The sequence below is a fragment of the Abramis brama genome, assembly GCF_963993115.1.
Source record: "Abramis brama genome assembly, chromosome: 20".
Taxonomy (NCBI): domain Eukaryota; kingdom Metazoa; phylum Chordata; class Actinopteri; order Cypriniformes; family Leuciscidae; genus Abramis; species Abramis brama.
In genome coordinates, this window is record NC_139982.1 from 3,212,166 (window position 1) to 3,238,345 (window position 26,180).

Consider the following 26,180-nt stretch of genomic DNA (forward strand, 5'->3'; position numbering starts at 1 on the left):
ATATTTTACCACTTGCTTGAGCAACTTAATATATAATTATATAGAAGTAATGCATTGAATACTACATTGTTTAAATTGTGTTTAAACGTGAACGCGCGTTCACAGCAGTGCTGCGTCTGACAGGATTATTCTCTCCAATGCATCATAGAAATAAAAACTTCTCACAAAAAAAGCCCTAACATTAACGAACAATGAATGAGCAATATATTTGTTAGTATTTATAAATCTTTTTTTTAGTTGTTAGTTAAAAAATAAAACTATTTAAGCTCTGGTCCATTAATATTAACAAATACTTATATAAATTTAACAAAGGTTATTTGCAAAAGTCAATTTTAAAAAGATTTAAATATGTTTATTTTATTTTTTTAAAGAGCTATCTTATGTTAATTTTTTTTTTTAACATTTGTGTTTTATGTTAACTTTTACAAAGCATTACCCTCCCAGACAACCAATTAATGTGATAGATAGATAGATAGATAGATAGATAGATAGATAGATAGATAGATAGATAGATAGATAGATAGATAGATAGTGTCTGTGTCAATTTTCCCCAATTTTGGCTCTTCTTGTTGATTTAAAAAAATATATATTTCTTCGCAGTGTACCGAACACATCTACATTATCGGTGCGCAAAAAGCAGAAACTTGAATACCGGCGCGATAGCGAGAGATTGTACAGTAGTTCACGTTAACCAAAACACACAAGAAAAAGCGTTTTGGAAAAAAACATTTTCGGCAATCACAGACATTCGCATTCGGATGGGATTAGATTTCTCTGAGGACCGCCGAGTTTGACGAAAAACAGTAGGTAATTTACTCTGGAATTTTTACAGAGATCTTGTGATAAAAATATAGACATGGCAGATTCGGACAGGATTAAAATCTCAAAGTACGTCTGTGAAACAGAAATTTCTCTAACGTCCCCCTGTGAAACTAGTCCCGTCCGAATAGGGCTTTAGTCTTAGTTTTGCACCACAACTCAACAGGATTTGAGGAGCAAGATGATGCATCTCCATTTTTCCTGTATTCTTTCTGAAAGCCTCGCCACATAGGTGTGAATGTCTACGCCATGACCAAAGCAACCCATGCGGATACCGGTAGATTGGTTATATCTGGTTATAATAAGACCATGAATCTTATTTGATCACTTGCAAATTATAGTGTGGACATTCTGCCTGAACAGATCTGACTCGAGAAAAAATCTGATTCCTAAAGTCTGAACACAACACAGCACTGTTATTGAATCGATATGAATCAACTTTGAACAGACTTGAGCTGAATAATGACACTGTCATTGCTGAGTTGAACTAATTTCATAATTGATGAACTTTGCAACACTGACAGTTATTGAACTGTATTGAAACAACACTGAACTATATTAAGCAGAATAATGACACCATTTTCTTCGGCTGCTTTATAGCTGAATTTGAACAACTTTAACACAAATTTCCTGTTTATTAATATGAAGCTGTGAAGCTTTGAAAATGTGTAAAAAATATGAAGGTGCTTTGAATAAAGCGCTATATAAAAGTGACTTCATTTACATTTCTTTTTCGTGTGATCTGTCCTTTTTTCAGTTCCTTGTAAAAACATTCAGAATTTAAAAAGTCTGCAGGATAAATGTTTTACAGTATATAATCACAAAAACATGCAATGCATCTTTTGATTGACACTTTTAGTGCGTCGATTACGTAGACGGTCCGATTGTGTGTCTTCATCGAAGAGTCAGCTTGTTGAGTCAGGCCTCATCTAATCATTTGCAAGTTGCTTGTGTTTGTGAGCCAAAAGACAGATCTCCTAAATATTTCAAAACAGTCCTTGTGTGCTGTACCCTTCCTTATGCAGTCGCTGGCATGTTGCGTAAGGCGTGCTCAGGAACTGTCCAGAGTATCAGTGAATAAGAGCATGATCGTCAAGAGTGTCCATTAAAGGGATAGTTCACTCAAAGATGAAACGTCTATCGTCATCTACTCATCCTCATGCCATTCCAAACCTGTATGACTTTCTTTCTTTTGTAGACGTCAGGAGGTCATTCTTTCCATTCTCTCATAATGAATGAGGAGTTTTCGAAATTCAAACAAGATGCAAAAATGCCTTAAAAATATCAGAAAATAAGTTTATAGTTTTGCATTTTTAATTGAGTTTTTATTTTTTAGCATCATTTTCAAATTTCCTATAAATTTCAGTTTAGTTTTAGTTAGTTTCATTAATGGTTTTGTTAGTTTTAGTTTAGTTTTTATTTTGTGAACACATTTCTATTTAGTTTTTATATATTTCATTTTGGCTTTAGTAATTATAGTTTAGCAGAGTTAACAGAACACTTCCAGTTAAAGACATTTCATTTCAGCAAAGTTTAATGTTTGCAGTTTACAGTTAACTCTTGTGAAAACCTCTTAATAATAAAAATAAAACAGTTGTTTGAGGATGAACAAAGAACCAAACAAATGCAACTAAAAAGTAAAAATTATTCATTCATACTCATTCATATTAAAAATCAAATCTTCTTAAACGTGGTGTATAAGAAAAAGAAAAAAAATATGCGTATGATTATTCTTTAAGGTTATTTCAATGATTAATCCTTTCAAACATTATTCTTGTATTGATACATTTATGCTTTTTGTCTATTGCATCGTTTAAAATCATATAGTTATACTCATAGTATAGGCCTACTTCTACAAATGTAGCCTCTACGTCTATTTCTGGGCTAGACATTATCTAACATTAAAAAAGATTAACAAATACAGTATCAAATGTATTGCTCATGGCTAGTTCATGTTTATACATTAACTAATGTTAACAAATGAAACTTATTGTAAAGTGTTACCCATTATTCTTCTGGCACAATCACTTTAGCAAAATATCCCACCCCTCACGGTTACGTCCATGGTTGCACTTAAAATCACATGGTCTAAAACACAATTGTCATCATGTTTTGCCAGAAGGACAGCAATTGTGAGTAAATTTTCCGTCATCTTTGCAGGAATGCAATATGAAGACTGTACAAAGGAGCATTTCTCTTTAGCAACACTATGAAAGTATATAGCAAGCAATTACAATGCCGGTATAACCATATATCTGTGTACGATATGCGTCACATGACTAAACGTGTCATCGTTTTCAAATACCGCCGTTTTCACAGTCAACACTGCAACGCGTAAACGTCGCTTGTAAATGCATCCACGTGGGAGAGCTCCGTCTTCGTGGACAAAAACTATGTGGATGAAAGTTCAAAACAGAGAGATAAAGATGTGTTTTTTCACCAAGATTTCATCAATTATTTTACGTTTATCCAGGTTTGTTCATCTCAGGTCTCTCTCATTTACTGAAAATTCAGATTTTTCTCCTGGAACTGTTAAACATGAAGGTCAAACCTGGATTTGTTTTGCGCTCTTGTGCCCCAGGCATCAAACCATTCAGATTTCTCTGGAAAACACCCTGATATCCTTGCCAATGCTGAGATCTTATCAAATTTAACAAAGAAAAAGACCATTTGCATAATTATAGACTCGCCTAATGTTCATAACACAGATTGTACATAACTCCATGTTCCTCAGGTCTGCCAATTCAGCTTATTATGATAAATGGTCTTTTTGATTTGTCATGTAGCCGATAAAAAATGCATGATAATCCGATTGTCCTCTATCGCAGTGACATCCTTCTTGAAAAGCCATCATTTTCAGTTCTTCCACTAATGGCTGGAGACCATCAGTGTTCTCCGTTGGGATCATGAATTGTTTAGCCAGTGATCTTGGGAAATACATCAACCCTGTATTTTCCCCTAATTGTGAGATGAATTTGAGATGTGATACTGCTCTTCTTTCCCATTACCCTCCTCCCCCGCCTCAGGACGTTCCAAGATGGAGGACCGTAAACCGCCCGTCAGGCATCATTTCATCGCGTTGTCATGCTGGAACATCTTGGTCCCGTTAATTGACATCATGGGAACAGTGTTTGGCATTGTTGGTCTCATGCGACTTTAACAGCTCCTTCTCTCTGACTCTAACAATTTCTCAGCAAATAAAAAAATCATTGCAAAGGAATGCTTTGAGCCTGTGGCCTTTCTGTAGTTCAACAGGTTGGTGGCGCTAGCGACACCAAAGGTTGAGTTAACTGTAGTTTTGGCGAATTCAAAATGCTTTCCATAATTTTGAGAAAAGAACAAGAGAAAACGTGTAAACTTTTCATTTTACAGGTTTCATCATCATGAGCACTCAGCAACAATTAGTCCCATTGTTTAACAATCTCAGACGGCTAGACAACAGCACTTTTTCATGTGGATTAGTTTTTCGATCTCTTTATGAACTTTTTGAAGTGTCAAAGTGATAGTATGTCAATGGAGGGACAGAAATCTCTCAGATTTCATTAAAAAATATCTTAATTTGTGTTCTGAAGATTGATGGAAGTCAAGTTTGGAACGACATGAGAGTGAGTAAATGATGACAATTTTCAGTTTTGGGTGAACTATCCCTTTAAGGTTTTTAAATCACAGAAAAACAAAACAGATTCCATGGGATAATTTTTACTTTTTAAATGATTATACATCTCTACATAAATATAGTGTCAAATGGACAGTTTTTTTTTCTCAGCGACAATCTGATTTCTCGATTCATTTGCAAGAGCTTTGCTTGCTGCCTACAAATGCTATTTTTTGCAAATCCATTGACACAAGCCTCCACCTACTGATAGGCCACGTGCCTCTCAATAATGTTTATTCTATTTCCGCATTATTGTTTAGACTATAACATGAGTTGCAGAATGCCTTGAAACCTCACAATCTCTTCACCATCCTGATTTGCTGTCCGATTGTCCTCATCTGTCTCCGAGCTCCCACACTGTTTGCACACGCTTTGCATGACCCAGTGATCGGTTTTGCAGACGGCCGACTGTAATTTCTCTCAGCAAAACCTAATGCCCAGCGTCAATTTCCTGTCTTTAATATCTGCATACTTCCCCCTCCACCACTGCTAAGTTTTCATCATCCGTCCTGAATGCTCTTTCAAGAGTTACCAGAGCCCACTCACGGCTCCATATTGAGTTCCCGGGAGGGCGATTGTAAAAAACTGTCCGTTACTAAGGGGCCTTCGGCATGTAAAGGCTGGTTGTTTCTGGGTCTTGATGCCTCTCCCCGGTGATTGGCTTTTCCCAGAATCACATCTGCTGAAGCGGTTGGAGTTTCAAGAGCTGCGGAGAAAGTCAATCGAGTTTGTCGGGAAAAAAGCAGACCTCCTGCTTTGATAAACTGTTGAGCAGTTTCCTAAAACTGGCGAAGAAGTCAGTGCCTCATTTTGCTGGAGTGACTCTCTCTCTTTGGCAGAGAACAATGAGGGGTTTCTTCAAGCAGTTTTTGAATGTTTCTCCATACGACCGCTATAAAGGAAAGAGCTGTGTGACAGAAGTGTCATGTTTTTGAGTTCCTTTGTCGTTCCCAGTCGTGTGGCGGCTCTGACAGTTTGATTGTGAGATGATTGCGATGACAGTGACTGAGCTTGAAATGGCCAGAATCTATTTAGAGATAAACGCTGTGATTACCTGTGACAGGCTTTCTTTCTTTCTTTCTTTCTTTCTTTCTTTCTTTCTTTCTTTCTTTCTTTCTTTCTTATCGTCTCTGCATGTTATCACACATGCTAATTCTCAACGTTTGCCAGCTCACGGGAAGTCTATGTTTGGAAACATTGAACCTGCACGTCATGGAGTTTATAGTATTTCCATGATTGAGTGAGCCACTGTGATGGAAAGAGACCATGGAATCCAGGCTGGAAAAAATAAACGTTCCTTGTCGTTCTTGACATCTCAGTAGGGTGTGGCTTCATGTGAGAAGCTGCCGTTTCTGCAAATCCCACATCAGAGGGACTACAGCGCCTCGGCGGAAGGAGCCGGCTGCGCGCTGAATGTCTAGAGTAGTGGTTCTCAACGGGGGTGGTACCGCCCCCCAGGGGGCGTTCAGAGAACAACGGGGGGCGTTGGAAGCAAGATTTTTGAAAGGGGGGCGTTCAGGCGTTAATGGGGGGCGTTCACGAGTTTAAATATGTAACGAAAATTTTTGTTCATTTAATTTTATTCATTTTAAGCATTTAGTAATTTAGCTGTAATAAACACTTTAAGTGGGCTTTTTAAAAAGTGTTAGGACTATGTTTTTGTTAAATTATGTTGTAAAACATATGCGCAGAGTGTGATATCCATCATATTGTGTGTGCACGCGCATCTATGGTGCGCGTGAAAGAATACCTTGAAAAAAAACATCCGTCCGCACCCGCTCTAGTCCTGACCGCAAGTCGACCATCAGTGTTGTCGGTAGGCACTACGCAGGTTTTTTTGTATTCATTTCTATTGCATTACGATTGAAAGCAGTATCAATAATGTCAAAAATATGATGTGCAGTCAAGTTCGGGTATGTGCTGTGAGTGTTCTCACCGCACGCGCGCTTGTGATTCGCGGAGTTTTGACGAGTTGTATTTTTTTGACGAATTGATATTTTTTCTTATTCAAAAGTTTAGAATGCCTAACATTCTAAAATCTTCCAGTTAAATGCGACATGTAGCCTATCGTTACTTTTGCAACGACTCTATTATTTTTCCAGTCATAGACCAGCGCTCAAGCTCTGACTAGAATCCAGCGCTGACAAGAATCAACATTCATGCACTCAGAAATGTGTTTGGCGCTGACAGCAATCTAGTGGTGCCGAGAATCACGCAGCGGAGGAATGGAAAGTTGACAAGCCATTAAAAAGTATTGACTTAAGAAACACTTATATTTTTTTCAAATATTTTCAATAAATCATGTTCCCATTCACTCTGGCGACGAATTTTAAAATTAATTAAACTTTATTCTATTTATAAGGTAAAACTTTTACATTTTTAGGCATTAACTAATTCCAATCCCTAACGCCAAAATGTTTTCTTTGTTCACCAAGTAATTTACTGGTCAGGCATTATTGTTAACTCGCAAGACTGTTAGGAGAAAATGACAATTTAATGGATAATTTAAATATATTCTGCAATCACATTTTGGTAATGTATTCATTCCGCCGTCACATCTGAGCACGAAACGCTGCTTTGGTAGTTTCAAGATATAAAAATAATTAATAATATAATAATAATTGAATTGTTCATATGTGTTTAATCTTGTTTATGAACACGAACACGTTCCGATTATGAACACAAATTAATCACAACAAACCAAATTAATTGTAATTGTATTAATTATACCATTGATGAAAACAAGCTGATACCAAGGTATTTTAGGCCTACAATTCTAACATAATTTTTCATGAAAAATCATGATTGTATTTATTTATTTTTCGAAAGTAAGGTTAATGTAAGCAGCTTCTTGCAATACTCTCCTAAATGCGTAATAAAACCTAAGTGCAAACATTAGCGCTTTAATGACCGTCCTTTATTTTTCAGTGCATTTGTTTTACAACATATGGCTATTACTGTCGTGGGATTAATATTATAACTATTATTATGTAGTAGTGTAATGTAGACAGACACATAAAAGAGGTTTGAATTTTTCTTTGTTTAATTTGCACACTGAATATGGGTTGGCACTTTTAATTTTGAACTCTCAAAGTGCACCAGATTGATGAATTTAACATTAAAATGCACAAAATTTTCTTAGGAGGGGCATGCCCCCGATCCCCCTAGAAGGCCCAAGGTCCATCCACCACAGATTTACCAAAAATCCTGTGAGAAACACTGGTATTGCTATGCCAATGCAGTTTATAACTTGTTTTTTGGATTAATCACTGTGGAGTACAGTTCAATTGTATTAATAAAAGACAATTTTGCACTTATTTCATCTGTTAACTCTCACTCGTTCCAGGTCACTCATTATTTTGGGGGTGGGAGGCGTTCAGGGATTTGGATATTGGATAGGGGGCGCTGGCCCAAAAAAGGTTGAGAACCACTGGTCTAGAGCGCGCTGAGATGACAGGCGTGCTGTCATAGTCAGCGAGTTCAGTTCTATTCCCAGAAAAGACATTATCTGTCTGGGAAATAACGAACTCTTTACCCAGTTTACTGTGAGACCGAGATTCTCGAGGTGATTGAGTAAAATGGTTCTGTGTTCCACGATCTCTGAATGAGACTGAGCTAGAATGAGCCAGTCGTCCAGATAGTTCAGCACTCGTATGCCCCGAAGCCTGAGGGGAACGAGCGCTGCATCCATGCACTTCGTAAATGTACGGGGTGCCAGGGACAAGCCAAAAGGCAGGACCGTGTACTGATATGCCTGGCCCTCGAAGGCGAACCTCAAAAATCGCCTGTGACGTGACGCAATCTGTATTTGAAAATATGCGTCTTTTAGATCTATCGACACAAACCAGTCCCCTCGACGAACATGTGCGAGGATTTTTCTGGTTGTGAGCATCCTGAACTGACGTTTCATAAGCGCTCTGTTCAGTTGCCGCAGATCTAGTATGGGGCTGAGGCCCCCGTCTTTCTTGGGTACCAGGAAGTATCTGCTGTAAAGCCCCCCTTCGCTTTGAATTTGAGATGGGGGTTCTATAGCCCCTTTGCTCAAAAGTTTCAGAATTTCAGCTCGAAGTAGATGTGCTACTTTCGATTCCACCGTGGTCTCGACGCGTGACGGCGAGGGCGTCGGCAAAACTGAAGTGAATAGTCTTCTTTTATGATGTTTAGCACCCACTTCGAAACCCCAGGAAGCTTTGCCCACGCGTCTGCGCGGGCAGCTAGGGGCCGGGTGCGAAGCACGCCCTGATCGACTCGCGATACAGGGGCTTCTGTGAGCTGTGACACAAACGTCGCGCCCATAACATCTAAGGCAGGGGCCGCGCTGGTAATAGCGGGCAGAATGCCCGCGCTCGACTCCTCTGCGGCAGTCAACCGAGAGGGGAGGGCTGGGCGAGTTCTGTTGGAACTATGTGTGTATCATGCCTGTGTGTGGACGTGGGCGCAGGGAAGCGGGCACGGTTACCACTTTTATAGCATCGCTCGCCTGAGCAGAGCGCCTGCAAACTGGTTTCGTTTTTACAGAAACCGTGTGGCATGAGGGAAGTAGCGTTTGTGGGCACTGGGCCGTGGGCACGTTCGCTACATTTAATGCGCAATCGAACTGGGTCGATTTTATGTGCACTAGCCCTGTGTGAGGGGCTGTGCTTGTGTGTAGGAATGGGCACTGGATAGTGGGCATTTTTTCTACACATGAAACACCATCGGCCGTGGCCGGGACACCAGAAAATACACTCTTTAATGGATTTATCTGGGTAGCCGTAAAAACTGCTTTTGTGTGCAGGCAAGCGGGCAATGGGACTGGCTTGTTGGCTGCTAAATACGCTGGATCAGTCACATTTCCTGGGACTGGACGAGCGGCAAGCTTTGGTGGAAGTCCGGCCGCAGCGGGACTTGAACACCGCCGCTTCCCTAGGTGTGCTAGGATGACTTCAGGGCCTCTGGCTTCAGCGCAATCTTCGGCTGCGGGCCGCGCGTGGTAGGGCGGCGACCGGAGGAGCGAGAGCGCGGTCTCGAGCTCTGGGTCTGGCGGTGCTGAGAAGAGGAGGCGGTGGTCGGAGGCTTAGGCTGTGAGCTCTGAGCAGACGGTTTCGCACGGCCTGCTGCAGAACTGGAGCGCTTCGGGAGGAAGTGCTTCATGGCCTGGGTTGCTTTCTGAACCTCTGCGAACCTCTCGGTGAACTCCTTGACCGAGAATCCGAAAAGGCCGGCAGGGGAAAGCGGCGCGTCGAAGAACGCGGTGCGCTCCGACTCAGACATGTCCGAGAGCGTTAACCATAGATGTCTCTCGGACACGGTGAGCGAGGCCATGCTCCGTCCAATGGCCTGTGCCGCAGACTTGGTGGCGCGGAGAGCGAGGTCCGTCGCGCTCCTCAGGTCCGGCACACAGATTGCATCAGGCCCCTTCTCGTCCAGCTTGCGGAGGAGGTCAGCCTGGAAAATCTGGAGCGTGGCCATGGTTTGCAACGCAGACACGACATGCCCGGCGGCGGAGAAAACACGGCGGAGCAGGGATGACGTCGTGCGGCAGGCTTTTGAGGGCAGCGCCATCTTAGCACGCCGTCCAGCGGAGGGCGGGCATAAGTGCGCTGGACACTTATGGACATATGTTTACCAAAAACTAATCCTTTTTTTTGGGGGGCTTGCTACAGACCGCCAGGCCATTCTATTTTTTATGATAAGTTAGAACAAGTTCTCTTGAGACTATCAAATAAAGAGAGCTCTGAGATGATTTTAATTGGGGATATGAACACAAATGTGTCAGGCTGTGCCCATCCTTACGGCAAAATACTGGAGGACCTGTGTCACTGTTTTGGTCTTGAACAGCTGGTAAAACAATCCACGAGAATAAGTAAGACTTGTGAGAGTATTATAGACCTGATCTTAGTATCAGACAAAACTAAAATATCTCAAAGTGGTACTATTACTTATGGTATAAGTGACCATAATATAATTTTTTGCACAAGAAAAATTGTTAAAAAAAAACTTTTACTCTCACAAGACTGTACTATCCAGATCATTTAAACATTATTCCCAGAAAACTTTCAGGATGCGGGTTGATGAGGTGGATTGGTCCCCTGTTGTAAATTGTTCATGTGTTAACATAGCATGGTCACAATTTAAAGATATATTTTTAAAAACCATCAACAAAGTGACCCCTTTTAGACAGATCAGAGTCAAACAGCGTTCTAGTGCATGGTTTGACAAAGGTATACATGATGCTATTAAAACCAGGGAAAAAGCACTTAAAATTTTTCATAGAACTAAAAATCATGCTGATTTTATTTTATATAAACAAGCAAGAAATAAGACTCAGGAACTTATTAGAGATGCTAAATCAACCCACTATAAGAATGATATATCAAATAATAAAGATAACACAAAAAATTTATGGAAGACTTTAAAGGAATTGGGGGCGACTAAGACAAATACTATGAAACCAAGAAGCACAGGACTAACAATTAAGGGTGTCCTAAATTTCAATAAGAAAGAGGTTGCTAATTATTTTAACATTTATTTCACTTCTATAGCAGAACAGCTGGTCTCAAATCTTCAACCTTCCTACGTTTTTTTTAATATTGATAGGGTGAAATCATTCTACAATAAACTTGGAGCATTGCCAAACTCCAAACTCACGAAGCCTGGATGGTTCCGCAGCGGAAGACGCGAGTCAGGTCTAGACCAAGACTCTCTCCGCCCCTCCCGGTTTTCGAGTTATCCACACAAAACCGCTTCTCCCCACTTCGCGAAACCGAACGCGATGCTGTGATCATCGGCGATTCCATCGTTCGGCACGTACACGCTACGTTAGGTAAAAGTAAGGTGCTTAGTCACTGCTTTCCTGGTGCTCGTGTTTCTGAAATTGCTGCTCGCGTACCCGTGATTCTGAACGATGACGAGCGCGTCGGAACTGTGGTCTTGCACGCGGGGCCGACATCAGGCTGCGCCAGACAGAGGTTCTGAAGAAAGACTTCAGGAATCTGATCGATACGGTACGCAGCACATCGCCTGAAACAACGATCATAGTGTCAGGACCACTTCCCACGTACCGACTAGGACATGAAAAGTTTAGTAGACTATTCGCGCTAAATGAATGGTTAATGTCATGGTGCAATGAGCAGAAACTGCTCTTTGTAAATAATTGGAATCTGTTTTGGGAGCGTCCTAGGCTTTTCCGTGCCGATGGCTTACACCCAAGCAGATTCGGAGTGGATCTTCTGTCGGATAACATCTCCAAAATGTTAAATACCATTAAATGACTAGTAACCAAAAGTCCAAATCATAGTCTCTCCTGCACCAATTTAAATGATATAAATACTAGTGTAGAACATTGCATAGAAACTGTGTCTATTCCTCGTTTAGTGAGATCAAATAATAATTCTACTGCAGGATCTAGGAAAAATCTAATTGTTATTAAAACAGAAAATGTTGCTATTAGTAAACAAAAACAATTTTTAAAGCTAGGTCTTCTAAACATTAGATCACTCACACCTAAGGCAGTTATTGTAAATGAAATAGTCACAGATAATAGCTTCGATGTATGTTGCCTTACTGAAACTTGGCTTAAACCAAATGATTATTTCGGTCTAAATGAGTCTACTCCAGCAGGATACTCCTATAAGCACGAACCCCGTCTGATTGGTCGTGGCGGCGGTGTTGCAGCGGTCTATAGAGATATTCTCAATGTTACTCAGAAAACGGGTTATAAGTTTATTTCGTTTGAAGTACTTGTACTAAATGTTACGCTCTTAGATGTTAGAAAAAAATCCATATTATCTCTAGCCTTGGCTACTGTATATAGACCGCCTGGGCCATACGCTGATTTCCTAAAAGAGTTTGCAGATTTTCTCTCAGATCTATTGGTCAATGTAGATAAAGCATTAATTGTTGGAGATTTTAATACACGTAGATAATTCAAATGATGCGTTAGGAGCTGCGTTTATAGATTTATTAAATTCCTTTGGGGTCAAGCAAAACGTCACCAGACCAACTCATCGTCTTAATCACACACTCGATTTAATTATATCATATGGAACCGATCCAACCGATATAGATATCATTCCGCAAAGTGATGATGTCACTGACCATTACTTGGTAACTTGCATATTACGTACTGCTGTAATATGTCATGCGGCGCCGCGTTATCGACCAGGCAGAACAATCCTTCCATCCACCATAGATAATTTCTCAAATTGCTTATCTAATCTGTCTCAGCTGCTGCCTGAACCCAAACAAACAGATGAACTAGAAGAACTAACTAGCACTATGAGCACCATTCTCTCTAGAACATTGGATGTTGTTGCACCCGTTAAATTAAAAAAAGTCAGAGAGAAAATTAAAGCACCATGGTACAATAATACTACGCATGTTCTAAAGAGAGAAACCCGTAATTTAGAGCGTAAATGGAAACAAACTAATTTAGAGGTCTTTAGAATCGCGTGGAAAGACAGTATGTCACGTTATAAAAAGGCCCTAAAAGCGGCCAGGGCTGAGCACCTCCGTAAACTAATAGAAAACAACCAAAACAATCCTAGGTTTTTATTTAACACCGTGGCTAGACTAACAAATAAACAGACATCACCCGAACAAAATATCCCGTTACAGTTTAGTAGTAATGATTTCATGAACTTCTTCACTGAGAAAATAGAAAACATCAGAACCACAATTGTAAACGTTCAATCCTCAATCGCGCCTTATAATTCAGCCTCAATTATCCCCCCGCAAGAACAATTACAGTGCTTTACAACTATAGAACAAAAAGAGTTAAATAAACTTATCACTTCATCTAAAACAACAACATGTTTATTAGATCCTATACCAACTAAACTACTGAAGGAAGTGTTACCTGTAGTGGAAGAGCCTCTCCTCAATATTATTAACTCGTCTTTATCTTTAGGTCATGTTCCAAGAACATTTAAACTGGCAGTTATAAAACCTCTCATTAAGAAACCACAATTAGATCATAATAATCTAGCAAATTATAGACCCATTTCAAATCTACCTTTTATGTCTAAAATACTAGAAAAAGTTGTGTCCGCTCAACTGGGCTCTTTCTTGCAAGAAAATGATATCTATGAAAAGTTTCAGTCAGGATTCAGGCCGCATCATAGCACTGAAACTGCGCTCGTTAAAATCACAAATGATTTACTCTTAGCTTCTGACCAAGGCTGTATCTCAATACTAGTTTTACTCGATCTAAGTGCTGCGTTCGATACTATAGATCAGTGGATCCCAAACTTTTTGAAAGCATGGCACCCCTTTGTAGTGTTTTTTTTCCACGGCACCCTAACCCAATTAAACTAAACGAACATATGTACATACATATATACAATTATATCCAGATGAGCAAACAACCAATGAAGCATAAACAGCAATGAGGCGAAACAACCCCTTCAGATGAATCATCAGTCCATCAATAACTGGACACACGTCAACAGACTGATTTTAACCAATTATGGTAGGCTACTGTATGTGAGAATCATTGGAATAAAACAGATTTAAAGATACTTAACTCTTTAAATAATAATAAACAACTCCAAATATTTTTGCATATGTTGGGGTTTTGATATGATTTTAAAATATGCTGTAAACAGGGTTTTAGCCTATTATAGTTTTGCATTTTTCATTAGTTTTTATTTTTATTTCATTTTGACTTTTTGTTTTCAAATTCAGTTTAGTTTTAATTAGTTTTTAAAGTGGGTTTGCTAGTTTAGTTTAGTTTTTATTTTTTGAAAATGCTTAGTTTTCGTTTAGTTTTTATTAGTTTTAGTGTTAGTTTTAGGTTTTTTTCTTTTGTAATTTGGGTTATTTGTCAGGGGCAAGATTCAAAAAGACATAATGACATATAGTCCATGAGCCAGGGCCCCAAATTTGGTCCATCGGTATCATCTGGGGGGGGCAAATGCTATCATTGTTTTTTGGCAAGGTATACACCACTAGTATTAGAAAAATCACGATAGCAGTGCAGGGGTAGTAGCGAAATCACTTTTTTCAGCTCATGAAGTTACTAACCCCCTAAGATAAATTCCGTTTTTGAAATCTGGTGTATATCTGGTTTAGGCTCATGCTAGGGATATTGTCAATATTCTATAATATGGTGCTTGGTATCGTTGGAAAGGGGACCTTTTAGGCTTTCATTTAAGCCCAGTACTGAATCTGTCTGACAAACACAGAGGTCACAAGACTTCTTTAAACCAGAAATAACACACATTTTTTCACAATTTCCGCCTAAACTGTATGCTTTCTTTTATCCCTGTGGCATGAAAGAACACCATGGACACAAAACTCAACAACTTCAATACTCAAGGCACTCTGATGACTCAGAAAATGTATAATATACCCATACTATTTATTTGTGAGAGCCTTAAATTAGACTTCTGCAGCCAGCACAAGTCTTCAAATTAGAATAGAGCCAATAGAATGGACAAATAGAATACCCTATTAGTCCAGGGCCAAATGGCCTATTTATTCATGTACAGTTGTAATAAAAAGTAATTGTTTCAATAGTGTTGTCAGCATAACACTTGTAAGTGGTTTAACAAAATGTTTCTATCATGTATTTTGATATTCACCCACTTTCAGTTAGAATATCAGAAAGTAGCTCATGCACGGAATGTTGATGGATTTTGACAGTTTGACAAGGTTTTGCCAGTTTTGTGAAAAGATTGTTTGTTCAGTTGACTGGTTATAACAACACTACCAACTATGCCATCTTCAATCAACTTCCATTGAGTTCCAGGGGTATTAAATGTAAGTACAAAATACCTTTTCTCTTGTGCTTGTGAATTGGTGGGGAATAGTAGCAGAATAGTAGCAGTAGCTAATGTAAGCTTGGTGTTTTTCACACTTAGTATACTTCTTTTAAACTTAAAATAAGAAAGTATACTTTCAGTCTACATGTTATGTACTTCTCAGAAATATAATTAAAATTACACTTCAGTGTACTTGATTTATACTGAGAGAAAAGTCCAGGGCCCGTATTCATAAAGATTCTAAGAATCCTCTCAGAAAACTCTTAATGTAGCTTAAAAACTTTTACATAGGAGTCTTAGCTTAAAAGCGATTCGGGGCCGATCTGAGAGCAACTCTGAGCAAGGAAAAGACAAAAACTTTCATCTTAGTGAGGAGGCGGGGCTGACCCCGTTGCTATGTATGACACAATCTTTTGAAGACTGTGATTGGCTGGTTGTCCAAGAAGGAAAAAAAAAGAGTGATTTTAAGTATAGGGTCTATTCTAATAGCCTGGTTATACCAGACTCTGCTACTTCACTTTGCTTCGTATACAGAGTCTGGAATGGCATAATAGAGAAGTGTTTTCTCTCTTACTAGGGGGCGCTTGTCTGACGTTTAAAATCATTGGTTACCCGTAAGCCAATCACATAACGTTTGGTTATGGCGTGTGTTATGCGCATGCTCAGCCGCATCTAACTTCCACTGTAAACACATGTATGATGCGAAAACAAAACCATAGAGCGAAATACCGGAGTGAACATGGCTGTGCGCGACTTTTGCAGATTATGTGAAGTAAATCTACGCATCCACGGTACAATCAGCATCCACATCACGGCTCTCAGCCCGCCCTCTGTTCGTTGATTGGCCCGGCCGTCTGAAGGCCGGTGGAAAACTTAAAGATGCTATCTCAGACTGACCACAGAAGCGAAATGAAATTGAGCGGAAGTAGGAAGTCTGACGTAGTCAGGCTACTATTCTAAGCCTTCACTTAGAAATTACATGCGACTTTGTACATTACACACTGCTGCATTATTGCATTTTCCCAGTTGCCAAATATCGTAATGTAGTGATTACTTTCATTTCTGGCGCTATGGCATTTCTGCGTGTCGGAGATGTTAGCGCGTCTCTAATAAGATCAGTCACAAACATGATCCCTGCACGATCTAATCTATAGCGTCTTATTAACTCACTGTCATTGAGTCCCATTGTCTGCAACACATTTCTTCTCCCTCTTCGTCTTTCTGCCATGTTCTCCTCTGCTAAAGAATCTCTTCAGCCTCTGAAAAGTCCTCGTCCGTACTCCTAACAATTTTGACCTTAAGACCTCTTTTAAGGGTTAAGATGCTTTCTGAATTACTTTTTTCTTTACTGGGATTTGTTCTTTAATTTTAAGAGTAAACGCCCACATTTCTAAGAATTTTCTTTGAATTTTGTCACTAGGAGCTACTCTTTGCATTAAGATTCTTTATGAATACGGGTATATATTATATATTGATATAAAACAGATATGTTTCTAATTCTGCATATCTGAATTTTTGTGTAGGCTAGTCCACTGGTAGTGTATAACAATTTACTCTAATTATACTTTTTTGTTTAAAATGTTGCCTTTCTTTATGAAACTTACTGACATTCAAGTGTTGATTAAAAAAGGATGCATGAAGCTAATAAAATATTTTTAAAATTAAATTACAGTTAAAGTTATTTTTCAAGTGCAAAAATAATATATAAATAGTAAATATAAATAGTAAATAGTAAGTATAATGTTATGTTCACTTAAAGAAAACTTACAAGTATACTTGCAGTATAAACTACAAAACTAGTAGTTTACTGAGAGTACACTTCAGTGTATACTTTCATAAACAAAAAATTTACTACTTGTATTAAAATAGTAAACTACTAGTATACTTGTAAGTAACTTGTAGTACAGATGCATTACAAATGAGAAACCTAGTTGTGTACTTAGTTTACTACTCTTACAAATACAAAAAATACTAAAAGTGGGCCAATTTAGTCCCAATCAGTATTGAAATAGTACACAAGTTTACTACAAGTACACATTGGTATTAGTATACTTACTACATAAAGTATACTTAAAAAATATACTTTACTTAAGTATACTTCATAAAATTAACATGAAGACATGCACTTTTATGATGAAGAGATGCACTTTTATAATGGATAGATGCACTTTTATAATGGATAGATGCTCTTATAATGGATATATGCTCTTTTATAATGGATAGATGGACTTTTATAATGGATAGATGCTCTTTTATAATGGATATATGCTCTTTTATAATGGATAGATGGACTTTTATGATGGAGAGATGCACTTTTATGGATAGATGCACTTTTATGATGTATAGATGCACTTTTATAATGATAGATGCACTTTTATGATGGATAGATGCACTTTTATAATGGATAGATGGACCTTTATAATGGATAGATGCACTTCTATAATGGATAGATGCTCTTTTATAATGGATAGATGCACTTTTATAATGGATAGATGCACTTTTATAATGGATAGATGCACTTTTATAATTGATAGATGGACTTTTATGATGGAGATATGGACTTTTATGATGGAGAGATGGACTTTTATAATGGATAGATGGACTTTTATGATGGAGAGATGGACTTTTATAATGGATAGATGCACTTTTATAATGGATAGATGCTCTTTTATAATGGATAGATGCACTTTTATAATGGATAGATGCACTTTTATTATGGATAGATGCTCTTTTATAATGGATAGATGCACCTTTATAATGGATAGATGGACCTTTATAATGGATAGATGCACTTTTATAATTGATAGATGGACTTTTATGATGGAGATATGGACTTTTATGATGGAGAGATGGACTTTTATAATGGATAGATGGACTTTAATGATGGAGAGATGGACTTTTATAATGGATAGATGCACTTTTATAATGGATAGATGCTCTTTTATAATGGATAGATGCACTTTTATAATGGATAGATGCACTTTTATTATGGATAGATGCTCTTTTATAATGGATAGATGCACCTTTATAATGGATAGATGGACCTTTATAATGGATAGATGCACTTTTATAATTGATAGATGGACTTTTATGATGGAGATATGGACTTTTATGATGGAGAGATGGACTTTTATAATGGATAGATGGACTTTAATGATGGAGAGATGGACTTTTATAATGGATAGATGCACTTTTATAATGGATAGATGCTCTTTTATAATGGATAGATGCACTTTTATTATGGATAGATGCTCTTTTATAATGGATAGATGCACCTTTATAATGGATAGATGGACCTTTATAATGGATAGATGCACTTTTATAATGGATAGATGCTCTTTTATAATGGATAGATGCTCTTTTATAATGGATAGATGCACTTTTATAATGGATAGATGCACTTTTATAATGGATAGATGCTCTTTTATAATGGATAGATGCACTTTTATAATGGATAGATGCTCTTTTATAATGGATAGATGCTCTTTTATAATGGATAGATGCACTTTTATAATGGATAGATGCTCTTTTATAATGGATAGATGCTCTTTTATAATGGATAGATGCACTTTTATAATGGATAGATGCACTTTTATAATGGATAGATGCACTTTTATAATTGATAGATGGACTTTTATGATGGAGATATGGACTTTTATGATGGAGAGATGGACTTTTATAATGGATAGATGGACTTTTATGATGGAGAGATGGACTTTTATAATGGATAGATGGACCTTTATAATGGATAGATGCACTTTTATAATGGATAGATGCACTTTTATAATGGATAGATGCACTTTTATTATGGATAGATGCTCTTTTATAATGGATAGATGCTCTTTTATAATGGATAGATGCACTTTTATAATGGATAGATGCACTTTTATAATGGATAGATGCACTTTTATAATGGACAGATGCACTTTTATTATGGATAGATGCACATTTATAATGGATAGATGCACTTTTATAATTGATAGATGGACTTTTATGATGGAGATATGGACTTTTATGATGGAGAGATGGACTTTTATAATGGATAGATGGACTTTTATGATAGAGAGATGGACTTTTATAATGGATAGATGCACTTTTATAATGGATAGATGCTCTTTTATAATGGATAGATGCACTTTTATAATGGATATATGCACTTTTATTATGGATAGATGCACTTTTATAATGGATAGATGCACTTTTATAATGGATAGATGCACTTTTATTATGGATAGATGGACTTTTATAATGGATAGATGCTCTTTTATAATGGATAGATGCACTTTTATAATGGATATATGCACTTTTATTATGGATAGATGCACTTTTATAATGGATAGATGCACTTTTATTATGGATAGATGCACTTTTATAATGGATAGATGCACTTTTATAATGGATAGACAATAATAGATTTTTACAGCGACTGATTCCTGCCGATTCCATAATGAGACTGGCGCGGCCAGAGACATTTTGGGCGCTGCGGCATATTAAATATATTATAAATAGTTTTCCTGCATGAGAAATACAATGTGTGGCAAAAGGGCGTGACAAAAGACCGAAATGAGTGACTGTCATGTGACACTTGAGAGCCCTGACTGCACTGTAGCAGTTACTGTTACACTGTTTCATAGATTAATCTATGCCAGTCTATGATTAATCTATGACAGCCAGTTTAACCTGCAAGCTAGCTAGCCTGCTAGATAGCTAGCCTGCTAAAAACGCCAAGCTGACATTAGTCATTGCTACTATTCCCCACCAATTCACAAGCACAAGAGAAAAGGTATTTTGTACTTACATTTAATACCCTTGGAACTCAATGGAAGTTGATTGAAGATGGCATAGTTGGTAGTGTTGTTATAACCAGTCAACTGAACAAACAATCTTTTCACAAAACTGGCAAAACCTTGTCAAACTGTCAAAATCCATCAACATTCCGTGCATGAGCTACTTTCTGATATTCTAACTGAAAGTGGGTGAATATCAAAATACATGATAGAAACATTTTGTTAAACCACTTACAAGTGTTATGCTGACAACACTATTGAAACAATTACTTTTTTATTACAACTGTACATGAATAAATAGGCCATTTGGCCCTGGACTAATAGGGTATTCTATTTGTCCATTCTATTGGCTCTATTCTAATTTGAAGACTTGTGCTGGCTGCAGAAGTCTAATTTAAGGCTCTCACAAATAAATAGTATGGGTATATTATACATTTTCTGAGTCATCAGAGTGCCTTGAGTATTGAAGTTGTTGAGTTTTGTGTCCATGGTGTTCTTTCATGCCACAGGGATAAAAGAAAGCATACAGTTTAGGCGGAAATTGTGAAAAAATGTGTGTTATTTCTGGTTTAAAGAAGTCTTGTGACCTCTGTGTTTGTCAGACAGATTCAGTACTGGGCTTAAATGAAAGCCTAAAAGGTCCCCTTTCCAACGATACCAAGCACCATATTATAGAATATTGACAATATCCCTAGCATGAGCCTAAACCAGATATACACCAGATTTCAAAAACGGAATTTATTTTAGGGGGTTAGTAACTTCATGAGCTGAAAAAAGTGATTTCGCTACCACCACTGCACTGCTATCATGATTTTTCTAATACTAGGGGTGTATACCTTGCCAAAAAACAATGATAGCATTTGCCCCCCCGTTGATACCGATCAACCCCCCTGGCTCATGGACTAATAACATTATTTAATATTTGAATCACATCTTATATAGTGTTTTGACATCGACAACCACAACCAAAAAGTGCATTTTTCCTCAAACTTGCGACTAGTTAACTTTCTAAAGAAGGCGCAATCGCTTCTCGGGTCGACAATAACACACTGACAAAATTATATTCAGAATTAAAAATATTTTTATACCACTTTTTAATGTGTGATTGTGTAAAGGTGTTCACAAGATAGAGAGACCAACCTTTCGCGAACTTGCTTTCAACATCGAACAAAACTCGTTCTCATGGAGACGCGGTGTGCACGGAGGGGAGGAGCTGTGTGTTTGTGAGTGTGTGTGTGTGCGACTGTGCGCGTGCGCATGTGAGAGACGTGTGAGTGACAGAGAGAGCAGGGAAAGGAAATGCAGCTGAACGAACACGCTGCGTGTTTTAAATTGTGTTTTTTCCCACCTAGTTTTCGTTTTTTCGTTCGTTTTCGTTAACGATTATAACCTTGGCTGTAAAAGGTTATTATATGGTACGATAGTTATTTTAGGCTGTTTAAATTGGAAAATAAAGCTGAGATTCTGCGGCACCCCTAGCCAGTTGTCACGGCACCCACTTTGGGAACCACTGCTATAGATCACACAATACTCTTAGATCGACTACAAAATTATACTGGTGTTCAAGGACAAGCATTAAGCTGGTTTAGATCATACTTATCAGACCGCTACCATTTTGTCTATTTAAATGGAGAAAAATCGATCATAACTCCAGTAAACTATGGAGTGCCGCAGGGATCTGTGTTAGGCCCTCTATTATTCTCAATATATATGATGCCACTTGGAAATATTATAAGGAAACATGGAATTAGTTTCCATTGTTATGCTGATGACACTCAAATATATATTTCATCACGGCCGGATGAAAACGCTAAATTATCCAAATTGACAGAGTGTGTTAAAGATATAAAAGATTGGATGACGCGTAATTTTCTTTTATTAAATCCAGACAAGACAGAGGTAATACTTATCGGTTCAAAAAACCGCCCACAGAACCTCTCACAATACAACTTTGACATCGTAGGATGTCCTGTTAATTTATCCTCTACAGTAAAAGACCTGGGTGTTATACTCGATTGTAACCTGTCTTTTGAAAATCATATTTCGTATGTTACAAAAACAGCCTTTTTCCACCTTAGAAACATTGCTAAGCTACGTAATATGCTATCAGTTTCTGATGCAGAAAAGTTAGTTCATGCATTCATGACCTCGAGACTAGATTACTGTAATGCTTTATTAGCCGGTTGTCCTGCATCCTCAATAAACAAGCTACAGTTAGTACAAAATGCAGCTGCTAGAGTTCTTACTAGATCAAGAAAATATGATCATATAACACCGATTTTATCATCACTACATTGGCTACCTATAAAGTTCCGTATTAATTATAAGGTATTGCTACTGACTTATAAAGCCCTAAACGGCTTAGCTCCAGTCTATTTAACGGATCTTCTATCGCCCTATAATCCATCGCGCTCTTTAAGATCAATAAATTCGAGGCTTTTGGTCATACCTAGGATATCCAGATCAACCAAAGGAGGGAGAGCATTTTCACATTTGGCTCCGAAACTCTGGAATAGTCTTCCTGATACTGTTCGTTGCTCGGACTCGCTCTCCCAGTTTAAAACTAGATTAAAGACGCATCTTTTCGGCCAGGCATTCACATTCATATAATATTGTTAATCTCACAGTTCAAACTACAATCCGGCCTCTAGTTCATAAATGCCAGAGGAGAACTGGCCCCCGACTGAGCCTGGGTTCTCCCAAGGTTTTTTTTTTTTTTTCTCCATTAGGTCACCTGATGAGTTTTAGGACACCATTAGGTCACTTGATGGAGTTTTTTCGGTTCCTTGCCACTGTTGCCCTTGGCTTGCTCATTTGGGGATATTTTGGGGATATTTAATTTTATTCTATCAATCAATAAATTCCACTAGAAACAAACTTTGTTGTATTATTTTATTTTAATTTAATACTGTGAAGCTGCTTTGATACAATCTGTATTGTGAAAAGCGCTATACAAATATACTTGATTTGATTTGATTTGATTTGATTTTCCTTACGGAAGGTTGAGGTAGGGGAGATGGAAAAAAAGCTATTACAGTTAGACTGCTCTAAGGGACCTGGGTTAGATGGGTTATCTCCTCGGTTTTTACGAGATACCGCTGCCCAAATAGCCCCATACATCTCACATATTTTTAACCTGTCTGTTGAAACTGGTGTTTTCCCTAATGACCTCAAGAGGGCCAAGGTAGTCCCCCTTTTTAAAAAGGGAAACAGCCACGATCCCGGTAACTACAGACCAGTCTCTATTTTATGCACGGTATCAAAAATATTTGAAAGGTTGGTCAATGAGCAATTTAATGAATACATGAATAAAAACAACTTCATGTTTAAATTCCAATCCGGATTCAGGAAGTCACATTCTACCGAATCATGCCTACTCTATTTATCTGACATCATACACAGGGAAATAGATAATGGAAATCTCTGGTGATTTCTCTGGAATGGTGTTATTGGATCTTCAAAAGGCATTTGATACGGTGAACCATGACAGACAGATTGCCAAACTTGAGGCCTTAGGGGCAGACAGCTCCACCTGTAGATGGTTTAGATTTTACCTATCAGGGAGGGAACAATTGGTGGTCTTAGGGGGAGTACTGTCAGACCCTTGTATAGTTGAATGTGGAGTTCCACAAGGAAGTATTCTCGGACCGTCCTTATTTTTAACATATATTAATGATATGGCAGACTCCTGTTCATGTGAACTATTTCTTTACGCGGATGACTCTGCACTTTTAATGTCTCATAAACAACAATCCACTCTAGAGAGTAACCTGAGCTCTGAGCTATCTTCTGTAAACAACTGGCTGATTGACAATATGCTGTCTCTACATTTTGAAAAGACAGAGGCCATTTTGTTTGGCTCAAAATATAAATTAAATAGATGCTCGAAATTTAGGGTTATTTTGAATAATGTTGAGGTCAGTACAAAAACGTCAGTAAAATACCTGGGTTGCATCCTAGAAAACAACTTGGATGGCAGGAAGATGGCCAATAAGGTTCTGAGTAAAGTCACTGGGCTTACAAAGTTTTTAGCCCGTTTTTTACATTTTTAGATAGGTCAACAATGATCATTTTAGCTAACGCCTTAATTTTAAACCAGTTTGAATATTCATGCACTACCTGGTTTGAAGGCCTAACAAAATGACTTAAAGGGAGGCTGCAAGCAGCACAAAATAAATTAATAAGAGTAATTCTAAACATGGGCCATAGGTCTCATATAGGTAGGTCACAATTTGTTGAGCTTAACTGGCTTCCTGTTGAGTCGCGTGTTATTATGTCAAGACTGACCATGACCCATAAAATATTGTATGGTAATGTCCCAAATTATTTGTTGTGTCTTATTACTAAGGTGAAGGACACACACACTATTTACACTCGTGGCAGTATATCAGACCTCTGTCCTTATGCATTCAAGACAATGTTAGGGAAAGAAACATTTGCCTATATAGGGGCAGTTCAGTGGAACAAGTTAGACCGGCAAATAAAAGTGATTTCAAGCACGAACTCTTTTAAAAAAGGGACCAAGGACTGGTTATTAGAGAGGGTAGCGGAATAGGACCAGGGGCCAGTTAATGTCTATATTTTTGCTTATTTAAGGAAAATGTTTGTACAGTATGTTATGTCATTGATTATTGTGTAAGTGTCTTGTCCTGATGTTATGTGTTGAGGACCACAATGGAAATAAGTCCTGGACTTTATTGTGTTTTTATCCTCGATTGTATCTGATGCCTTTTTGTTTTATGTTTAAGGCTTCTTGATATAATTAAATAAATCAAATCAAATCAAATAAGTGCTCTCCGATAGCCTCTTCGACCGGCGGCAGGGAGTGATATCCTCTGTTCTTGGCGTCGTCGACAGCGGAGAACGCCAGAGAAACAGAGGATCGCGTCCTGGCCGAAAGAGGGGAGCCCCAAGACTTAGCGACTTCCTCGTGAAGCTCCGGAAGAAAAGGCGCTGGCTTGGATGCAGGCGAAGTGCGCTCCCCGGGCAGAAAATAGCCGTCCAGCCGGTTGTGAGCGGGCTGCTCGGGCGTAACCCAATCGAGGCCGAGGCTCGCCGTGGCCTGAGTGAGTACGCGCACAAGCTCTGCCTCAATGCTCGCTCTCTTTCCCGTCGAGGCCCGGGCAGGGGGCGCGAGATCCTCAGAGCTCGCCCAGCCTTCACTGCCCGATGCCAGGAGAGAGCAGGAATCCCCTTCTCGCAGCATAGCGTCCATTTCATCCGCATCGTCGACGGAAGCGGCGGCAGACTGCGGCCGTTGACCGTCCGGAAGCGAAGCTGATGAAGCCGGTGAAGCAGGCGGGCGCACCGGCGAGCTTTGACGGCTGGGAGAAGGTTCCGGGATTCGCTGAGCGCTGCGCTTTTTACGACGCGGCACTACAGCAGGTGTGGGCGCAGTCTCTTTGAAGAAGGCCAAGCGAGTCCTCAGAGTTGCTAATGGCAACAGCTCGCAGTGAGGGCAGCCGCCGTCAGCGAGCGCGAGAGCTGCGTGTTCTTCACCCAGGCAGGGAACGCAGATGAGATGGCGGTCCCCGTCACCGAGTGGGGCTCTGCACGAGCCGCAGGATGGCATCTTGAAAAAGACGCGAGCTCTTTTAGAGAGTGTGTGTCGCGCTGGCGAACACACACGCAGTGCAGAGGTAAGGGATATGGGCACCGGATAGCGCAGCAGGAAGGCGATGAAGGCGGCACGGCCAGCAGCTTCTCGACTCGTCCCGCTGAGATGCTTCTTCAGACGGCGCGGCTTCTTCTCGGATCCAGCGATGTGAGTTGCTTCGCTGAAGGATTCAAAATCAGAGTTATGAGCCCGTGAGCGGTATTTATAGACCTAAGCCACGCCCGTTTCGGCGGGACGTGACGCAGAAGGCGCGAAGCGGCCTCATTGGGCATGACGTCACTCTAGGTCTCACTCGATAGGCTCAAGCAGTTGCCAGCAGACCAGCCAATAGGCGCGCGAGCTGTCTCGCCTATGCCTGTATGCTGCCGCAACGCGTTTTACATTAATGAAAAATTAAGGATAATTTTTTGGCTTCAGTATTCTCGTGGAAAAGGATTTTCCCCTAGCGTATTCTACGCAGTACGAGAGAATCTCTCGTAAGAGAACTGGAGATTTCAAACCTCATTTTTGAGACCGTCTTTGGTTTACTGCAGTTTTAAAGAGAAAATAGTCAGCAA

At 39.0% G+C, this 26,180-nt stretch overlaps 1 protein-coding gene across 2 annotated transcripts in view; it reads left to right on the forward strand.

The window, feature by feature from the left end:
• The window catches only part of LOC311071434 (epidermal growth factor receptor-like), a 48,838-nt gene that overhangs the window by 11,340 nt on the left and 11,318 nt on the right, over window positions 1–26,180 (forward strand). The gene's annotated exons all lie outside the window — the stretch shown is intronic.